Source organism: Oncorhynchus gorbuscha, unplaced genomic scaffold (genome assembly GCF_021184085.1).
Source record: "Oncorhynchus gorbuscha isolate QuinsamMale2020 ecotype Even-year unplaced genomic scaffold, OgorEven_v1.0 Un_scaffold_1360, whole genome shotgun sequence".
Classification (NCBI taxonomy): Eukaryota; Metazoa; Chordata; class Actinopteri; order Salmoniformes; family Salmonidae; genus Oncorhynchus; species Oncorhynchus gorbuscha.
The window spans coordinates 144533-154733 of NW_025746157.1; the positions used below are offsets into that span (position 1 = coordinate 144533).

General features: G+C 42.6%; 1 long non-coding RNA gene across 2 annotated transcripts; it reads left to right on the forward strand.

Annotated features, from left to right (window-relative positions):
* The first annotated feature begins 5056 nt into the window (after window positions 1–5056).
* Window positions 5057–7737, forward strand: LOC124022364. Of its 2 annotated transcripts, none has more exons than XR_006836369.1 (3): window positions 5057–5193; window positions 5583–5789; window positions 6085–7737. It is a non-coding gene; the product is annotated as an uncharacterized LOC124022364 (long non-coding RNA). The 2 variants fall into 2 exon arrangements; XR_006836370.1 differs by lacking the exon at window positions 5583–5789 and adding an exon at window positions 5448–5551 and having other exon boundaries at window positions 5118–5193.
* Window positions 7738–10201: the final 2464 nt, after the last annotated feature.

The window sequence follows — 10201 nt, forward strand, 5'->3', positions numbered from 1 at the left end:
ATTATCTTCATTACTTTATTAATATATTCATTCATCCATTCATTTACAAAACAGGAAGAAGGTCTCCAAAACCACCTCTGACACAAGACACACGACAGGCAATGGACAAGTGAGTCTGTTGAAACAGATGTAGGATTGTTTTTATTGCTTTGTGGGACATTTCCACTCTTCATGCTGTCTGTCACCAGGTCTATTTATATTGTCTGTTCTCTCTCTCCATCAGGGAGACTCTAGTCCAGTGTATGACAACATCTCAGGCATGGCCTTCACCCCTACTGCAGCACAGACAGTGGCCACCGTCGACCAGGATGATGTTCACTATGCCAGTGATGTTCACTCTCGCTTAAAAAAACAGGAAATGCCTCTGTACTCCACTGTCCATGTGCCTCAACCCCAGAAAGAGGATGAGGATGTCCAGTACGCTGCTGTGAATTTCAACCTCCCCAGTGCTGCCACCTGGTGAGTATATTCTGCCATTACAACAACATAGAGTCTATACTATGTAGAACATGTGAACACACAGACAGCATCAAGGCCATTCATATGCTGCTGCTTATTGGAGGAGAGGACAATGATGTCATTAAAATAACCAAAACAGTTGACCCCTAGTGACCCCTCATTGCTCCCTGATAACTCCATCACTATCTGAGGGTTGAAGGAGAAATCTTCATATCAAATGACATTTCATTGAACTCTATGGTGAACTCTATGGGAATACTATGGTGTGACAGTGAACATTTTGAAAAGTCGCAGTTGTAATGTATAAAATGTTCCAGGGCCATTCTTCAGACTAAATGGCATTTCCTGAAACTAAAAACTCAACAATTTACATCTCAAAACAGTTACAATGACATGTCTATAATGAAGGAGTGATGTGATAAGGGTTTTGAGTAACTGTTCTGCTTGCATTCCAAATGGCACCCTATTCCCTATTTAGTTCACTTCTGGTCTAAAGTAGTGCATGCAAAAAGGGAGTAGGGTGCCATTTGGGACTCATATTCAGTTTAACGTCTGTTTCTTTCTCCAGGTCCACAGTGGAACAAGCAGCAGAGGAGGATCCCTCTGTTCTCTACAGTACAGTCAATAAACCCAGAACCAAGAAGACCTGAACGCACCAAACCCAGAACCAAGAAGACCTGAACAGAACAAACCCAGAACCAGAGACCTGAAAACAACAATCCCAGAACCAAGAAGAACTGACAAACCCAGAACCAAGAACTCCCAGAACCAAGAAGACCTGACAAACCCAGAACCAAGAAGACCTTGTAAATCTGGACCCGTATATTCAAACTAGTGGTATAATTAAGCAATAAGGGCCAAGGGGGTGTGGTATATTGGCCTATATACTGTACCACGGCTAATGACTGTTCTTAAGCACGACACAACGCAGAGTTCCTGGTCTGATATACTGTATGTGAAATGAAATGCTTATTCAGCCAATCAGCATCCAGGACCTAAACTACCTGGTTTATAATAGTATCTAATAATATACAGTGCATTCAGAAAGTATTCAGACACCTTGAGTTTTTCCACATTTTGTTATGTTACAGCCTTATTCTAAAATTGAATAAATAGTTTTTTCCCTCATCAATCTACACACAATATCCCATAATGACAAAGCAAAAACAGGTATTTAGAAAGGTTTGCAAATGGTTTAAAAATACAAAATGGAAGTATCACATTACGTAAGTATACAGACCCTTTACTCAGTACTTTGTTAAAGCACCATTGGCAGCGAGTCTTTCTTGGGTATCATGCTACCAGCTTAAACATTTTTTAGTAAATGTGGTTGTCTGTTACCCAAATAAATGAAATTAGTTTCTATACACTTTATATAGAGTTTGCTTGATTTAAAAAAAATGGTTTAAAAGTTTTTATGACCGTTATAGCACCATTTTGCCTCAACATTCAGGACCTAGTTCTGCTTGATGCAATGTTTCTTATTACTTTTATCACAACATTACTAATGTGTGACGTGTAAACAAATCATGAAAATGCTGCTGTAATTCAGTGGCAACGCACCATATAGTTCACAATCCACTTTGTCCAGAGCAGCTGTGTGATGCACAAAATGCCAGTTTCTGGAAGTCACTTCACTTAATTGTCAGAGGTAACAGAGTTAACTTCTAGCTGGCTAGCTAGCTTTTGGTATCACTGAACAACGTCTGCTTCATGTAGCTAACAAGCCAACTGAGATAGCTAGTTCACTGAATTCATATGCCAGTCCAACGTCATCTCATAATAACACTGTCTTTACATGGTTGGTTTATTCTGTATACATTTCTTATTTTCAAATGTTATCTGACATTTTATTTTGTGTATTTTCATTTGTATCTTTATCTGCTGCCATCTTTTGTTTGAATCCTCCCCTGACTCCGCCCACTTCTTCCCCGAAGTAGACCTGACTCCGCCCACTTCTTCCCCGAAGTAGACCTGACTCCGCCCACTTCTTCCCCGAATTAGACCTGACTCCGCCCACTTCTTCCCCGAAGTAGACCTGGCTCCGCCCACTTCTTCCCCGGAGTAGACATGCCTCCGCCCACTTCTTCCCCGAAGTAGACCTGCCTCCGCCCACTTCTTCCCCTAAGTAGACCTGCCTCCGCCCACTTCTTCCCCGAAGTAGACCTGCCTCCGCCCACTTCTTCCCCTAAGTAGACCTGCCTCCGCCCACTTCTTCCCCGAAGTAGACCTAACTCTGCCCAATTCTACTCTGAAGCAGACCTGACTCCGCCCACTTCTTCCCCGAGGTAGACTTGACCCCGCCCACTTCTTCCCTGAAGTAGACCTGACTCCGCCCACGTCTTCCCCAAAGTAGACATGACTCCGCCCACTTCTTCCCCGAAGTAGACCTGACTCCGCCCACTTCTCCCCCGAAGTAGACCTGACTCCGCCCACTTCTTCCCCTAAGTAGACCTGACTCCGCCCACTTCTTCCCCTAAGTAGACCTGACTCCGCCCACTTCTTCCCCTAAGTCAGTAGACCTCCAGAGGACTCCGCCCACTTCTTCCCCTAAGTAGACCTGACTCCGCCCACTTGCTTCCCCTAAGTTAGACCTGACCCGCCCACTGTACTTCCTCCCCCAAGTAGACCTGACTCCGCCCACTTCTTCCCCTAAGTAGACCTGACTCCGCCCATTCCCCCTAAGTAGACCTGACTCCGCCCACTTCCTCCCCTAAGTAGACCTGACTCCGCCCACTTCTTCCCCTAAGTAGACCTGACTCCGCCCACTTCTTCCCCGAGCCTCCGTAGACTTCCCCTGACTCCAATGGAGTTCTTCCCCTCCCGGGAAGTAGACCTGACTCTTGCCCACTTCTTCCCCCTGAAGTAGACCTGACTCCGCCCACTTCTTCCCAGAAGGGGGAAAGTAGAAGCCCACTTCTTCCCTGCAAGTAGACCTGACTCCGCCCACAGAGCCAAGTGACTTCCCCTAAGTAGACCTGACTCCTGGGGGCCCGAAGTGAGGACCTGACTCCGCCCACTTCTTCCCCGAAGTAGACCTGACTCCGCCCACTTCTTCCCCTAAGTAGACCTGACTCCGCCCACTCCCCCCTAAGTAGACCTGACTCCGCCCACTTCTCCCCTAAGTAGACCTGACTCCGCCCACTTCTCCCCTAAGTAGACCTGACTCCGCCCACTTCTTCCCCTAAGTAGACCTGACTCCGCCCACTTCTTCCCCTAAGTAGACCTGACTCCGCCCACTTCTTCCCCTAAGTAGACCTGACTCCGCCCACGTCTTCCCCTAAGTAGACCTGACTCCGCCCACTTCTTCCCCGAAGTAGACCTTGTGAGCATCGTAGATTTGCATGTTTCGCTCTCTGATCGGATTGTCTGAAACCACTAGTTGAGTGCCAATCACAGAAAAAAACAACATTGATGAAAATACATTTTGAGAAAATGTGAATCCCTCGTCAGTTTCCCTGACTCATGGCAAAGACATAGAATGTGTAAAGGGCAAAGATTTCAGCTTCGACTGTTCCACTGATATGGATTCAGCTAACAAATATTCACACCAGTCTCATACTTTTAAATCCATGACGGGAAGAGTGAACTTGCACACTTGGGAAAGGGTTGGGAATCGGGACCTCAGTCTCAGGCACCTTATTACCAGTTTGATATTTTGTTATTGATCCAAGTGGATGAGGACATGATTGGGACATATGAAGAGAGAGTGGAGGCTGCAGTAATGTTGAGATGCCAATAGGGGGAGCTCTAGTCTCGAACACTGGAACCTTCAGTAGCACTGTGATGGAGATGAAGAGGAGTGATGGGTCACATCTTGTGAGGAAACACATTAAGAAACCATATAGAACAGTCAACACTTTGTTGTGGATCTGTATTTAAAGAAAATACTATGTTGAAAATGGGCTGCATTTAGCCCCATTAAAACATGTAGGCCCACTCCTCAAATGAAGAAATGTAAATAGCTATGCAGTCTTTAGCAGTACATCCAGTACATCCCTTTCTGACATGCTGTTGATGCATGTGATTGTCTTAAATCCCTGACTAGGCTACTTCCACAATGTGTCAGTCACTAAAATCACACTTCTTGTTTCTATGCACAGCTACGACGGTAAGTTGACTCACTGTATCATTTTACATTTACTTAAATTTTTGACACTGTCTCGCCCTGACCTTAGTATTCTTTGTTTTCTTTATTGTTTCGGTTAGGTCAGGGTGTGACATGGGTGATGTATGTGTTTTTGTACTGTCTAGGGGTTTTGTAGGTTTATGGGGTTGTTTACTATCAAGGTGTTCATGTATGTCTATGGTTGCCTAGATTGGTTCTCAATTAGAGGCAGCTGTTTATCGTTGTCTCTGATTGGGAACCATATTTAGGCAGCCATCTTCTTTGGGTATTTCGTGGGTTATCATCTATGTCATGGTGCATGTTAGCACTCAGTTTCTTTAGCGGTCGTCTTGTTAGTTTGTTCAGTGTACTATGTGTTTTTCTTTTGTCCATTCATTAAAGTATGCATTCACACCACGCTGCGCTTTGGTCTCCTCAATACGACGATCGTGACAGACACTTTGTGAATATGGACCCTGGACTGTTTTTAATGTATCAGGTGGAGTTATTCACTAGCTATAGAGTGAGTCGTTGTTTATGTTTCTAAGACTGCAGGGTGGGAGATGCAACATTGTCCTTGAGAACAGCAGGAAGTGTGTTGGGGGTCTTTGTCTGGTCTGTAGCAGGTATGGTCTCATTCATAATGTTTTAGTAATGTTTTCTTAATGTTATTCTGTGTATTCAGTTACATCGTCTGTTAGGGGCTTCTTCTTTTCTGGAATACTTGTCTTTCACACCTCACTGAGTAACACTTAGGTCCTTTCTGTGGTTTCCATTCACACTCAGCAAGTAGAGTACGGCAACAAAGTGTGGACAAATACTTTTAGTGTGAGGAAATGGGTCTAATGTATAATCACTATAATGTGTGATTGTGTTTCAGTGTTACTGGGTCAGGATGGCTGAGTGTGAAGTACATCACTCAGAGTATCTGTGTCTTGAAGGGGTCAACAGTGGATCTGTCCTGCTCTTACACATATCCCAGTGGTACAGTCACAACAACCTTCTGTTTCACTAGAAATGATGCTGAGGAGAATCCTGTTAGTCTGAGTGATGAACCAGACTACACAGGTCATGTGACATACTGTAGCAACAAGAAGAATGGCCACACCCTGACAATCAGATCTGAGAGAGAGAGACTCAGCTATGTACAAGTTCAGATTTATAACAGATCAGACCGTAAGGAAATATAGTGGTGATCCTGGAGTCACTCTGACTGTCACAGGTACAGTTAAATTCTATATAGTTAAACTGATGAATTCCATTTAGTACAGGAAAATTGTCTTGGTTTGTATTTATGTCTGTAAAACATAGGATTTCTTCCATCTGTGAATTAGAGTGAATACTAAGTGATAAAGGGATTTACAGTGATATAGTTTCTTAGTCACTTTATTTGGATAGTCTGGATAGATGCTCTACAGTGGTCATGATATCAACACACTTCCTGTTGATAAGTTACTGCTTTTTCTTTACTCTTTCTACTATTTTCCCTGTACCTTGACACAGCTCTCTCTCCACAGAGTGTCCATCCTGACCCTAACTGGGACACACACACCACTGAAAATGAGGATCAGACACTCTGGCTGTAAGTATGTTATAACATATTCATTAATGTGTTTATTTTGTATATAGTATTTGTGTTTGTTTGTGTGAGTGGGTAAGTGGGTGAGTGAGAGAAAGACAGACACAGAGGAGAGAGATGAACACAGAAAGTAGAAGTGAGAGAGAATACTATAGAGCAGTGTGTAAAGTGCTCATACTGTGTTTCCTTTGTCGCTGTCTCTCTCTCTGAGTGTGAAAATCTCCCACAGTGACACGTTCACATCTCTTCAGAGAGACGCTCAGCACTCCGTGTATCAGACCATCCAGGGAAGAGAACCACCACGGAACCTGGAGGGAAGAGAACCACCACAGAACCTGGAGGGAAGAGAACCACCACAGAACCTAGAGGGAAGAGAACCACCACAGAACCTGGAGGGAAGAGAACCACCACAGAACCTAGAGGGAAGAGAACCACCACAGAACCTGGAGGGAAGAGAACCACCACGGAACCTGGAGGGAAGAGAACCACCACAGAACCTGGAGCGAAGAGAACCACCACAGAACCTGGAGCGAAGAGAACCACCACAGAACCTGGACTGAAGAGAACCACCACAGAACCTGGACTGAAGAACTATGGCCCCAAATCAAAGCCAGTCCTTACACCTCTATTCTCTTGCTAATATATTGTTATAATATCTTGAAGTTTCACCCAAATGACAAAATGACACATTGGTTTCCCATCCCTTTTATCAGTCTATGAACATGGTGTGACATCAGTCCCTGCTTTGGTTTAGTTTCTCCTGACACTGTTTCCACTTGCTAACGTTTTAGCATTCGTGGCACAAATCCCATTCAAGTAATGTGACTGTTAAGAGGCATTTCTCGCACATAATTTTTAAATCAATCAAAATATATTTTTTAAATGCGTTGTGAAGCTCAACAAAGTCACTTCCAGATGATTTGAACATGATGAGAGAATGTTAATATGTGAAATATTAACATCGGTCCCATGACTTGAATGGGATTTTTGTTACAAATGCTATAATGTTATGTACATGTGGGAGTGTTCGACTTTGCACCCGACTTTATAGGCAAGTCGAGATCTACAAATCACCTTGAATGATGAATAACTACTCAATATTATTTATAGATCATTCAGTCAGTCACAATGTACCCATGATACATCAGTTTTGATGCTCTCGAACACTGTCTGTGTGACTACTGAAGGAAGCCCTCTCTGCATAAGCTTCTTGGTCCCTGACATAGAGTTGGGTAGAAGGTACATCTTGACATCTTTGTCATGATGTCTTCTGTGACTGAGTGAGCAGCACCATTGAGGGCTATTTCCATATTCAAGTTTTTAATATCTTCAACTTCCATAAGTTTAATAACAGTCGGTATACCAACTGAAATGGTGTATTCAATGGCTTAGCCATGCTAAAACAGGCTTTGAAGCAAGTACGCCCTCTACTCAACTCTATTGTCCCTGACTGCTTCAATGTTGTGTCAACCACAGACTTCAAACCTCACACTCAGTGTCTATTTATATAGACTTCCAGTAAGTTAACTTGCAACACATCTCAACTCTGTAAGTCTGCTTGACTATATCTTAAAATATGTTTATTTTATTATTTGTTTGTTTCCATGAACTTCTGTATCCTGTTATGTGCATGGCGATGCTATTGTAATGTATGTTTTGTTTTTCTGTTATGTACAGTATACTCTGTAGATGTATTTCTGCGTAGTAATCTGATACAGTTTTGTACATGGGGTTACACATATAATATTTTTGTATGGTATTTTAAGGACTCTCAAAGCAAGAGATTGTTGTGGAGACTTGTTTGAAAATGACCTAAAGTATGACTGAGAGCAACAGTGATTAGGTGTTCAGCTTCGAAAGAGCTTTAGGAGTAGTATTAACATGAGACAGTGATGGTTGGATGTGTATAGGAGTAGTATTAACATGAGACACAGTGATGGTGGGTTGTGTTTAGGAGTAGTATTAACATGAGACAGTGATGGTTGGATGTGTATAGGAGTAGTATTAACATGAGACACAGTGATGGTGGGTTGTGTTTAGGAGTAGTATTAACATGAGACACAGTGATGGTGGGTTGTGTATAGGAGTAGTATTAACATGAGACAGTGATGGTGGGTTGTGTTTAGGAGTAGTATTAACATGAGACAGTGATGGTGGGTTGTGTTTAGGAGTAGTATTAACATGAGACACAGTGATGGTGGGTTGTGTTTAGGAGTAGTATTAACATGAAACACAGTGATGGTGGGTTGTGTATAGGAGTAGTATTAACATGAGACACAGTGATGGTGGGTTGTGTTTAGGAGTAGTATTAACATGAGACACAGTGATGGTGGGTTGTGTTTAGGAGTAGTATTAACATGAGACACAGTGATGGTGGGTTGTGTATAGGAGTAGTATTAACATGAGACACAGTGATGGTGGGTTGTGTTTAGGAGTAGTATTAACATGAGACACAGTGATGGTGGGTTGTGTTTAGGAGTAGTATTAACATGAGACAGTGATGGTGGGTTGTGTATAGGAGTAGTATTAACATGAGACAGTGATGGTGGGTTGTGTATAGGAGTAGTATTAACATGAGACACAGTGATGGTGGGTTGTGTTTAGTAGTAGTATTAACATGAGACAGTGATGGTGGGTTGTGTATAGGAGTAGTATTAACATGAGACAGTGATGGTGGGTTGTGTATAGGAGTAGTATTAACATGAGACACAGTGATGGTGGGTTGTGTTTAGGAGTAGTATTAACATGAGACACAGTGATGGTGGGTTGTGTTTAGGAGTAGTATTAACATGAGACAGTGATGGTTGGATGTGTATAGGAGTAGTATTAACATGAGACACAGTGATAGTGGGTTGTGTTTAGGAGTAGTATTAACATGAGACACAGTGATAGTGGGTTGTGTTTAGGAGTAGTATTAACATGAGACAGTGATGGTTGGATGTGTATAGGAGTAGTATTAACATGAGACACAGTGATAGTGGGTTGTGTTTAGGAGTAGTATTAACATGAGACAGTGATGGTGGGTTGTGTATAGGAGTAGTATTAACATGAGACACAGTGATAGTGGGTTGTGTTTAGGAGTAGTATTAACATGAGACAGTGATGGTGGGTTGTGTATAGGAGTAGTATTAACATGAGACACAGTGATAGTGGGTTGTGTTTAGGAGTAGTATTAACATGAGACAGTGATGGTGGGTTGTGTATAGGAGTAGTATTAACATGAGACACAGTGATAGTGGGTTGTGTTTAGGAGTAGTATTAACATGAGACAGTGATGGTGGGTTGTGTATAGGAGTAGTATTAACATGAGACACAGTGATGGTGGGTTGTGTTTAGGAGTAGTATTAACATGAGACACAGTGAAGGTGGGTTGTGTTTTGTGTGATGGTGGGTTGTGTTTAGGAGTAGTATTAACATGAGACAGTGATGGTGGGTTGTGTTTAGGAGTAGTATTAACATGAGACAGTGATGGTGGGTTGTGTTTAGGAGTAGTATTAACATGAGACACAGTGATGGTGGGTTGTGTTTAGGAGTAGTATTAACATGAGACACAGTGATGGTGGGTTGTGTTTAGGAGTAGTATTAACATGAGACACAGTGATGGTGGGTTGTGTTTAGGAGTAGTATTAACATGAGACACAGTGATGGTGGGTTGTGTTTAGGAGTAGTATTAACATAACAGTGATAGGAGTAGTATTAACATGAGACAGTGATGGTGGGTTGTGTTTAGGAGTAGTATTAACATGAGACAGTGATGGTGGGTTGTGTTGTATTAACATGTGATGGTGGGTTGTGTTTAGGAGTAGTATTAACATGAGACACAGTGATGGTGGGTTGTGTTTAGGAGTAGTATTAACATGAGACACAGTGTTGTGGTGAGACACAGTGTGGTGTTGTGTATAGGAGTAGTATTAACATGAGACAGTGATGGTGGGTTGTGTTGTGTATTAACATGAGACACAGTGATGGTGGGTTGTGTTTAGGAGTAGTATTAACATGAGACAGTGATGGTGGGTTGTGTATAGGAGTAGTATTAACATGAGACACAGTGATAG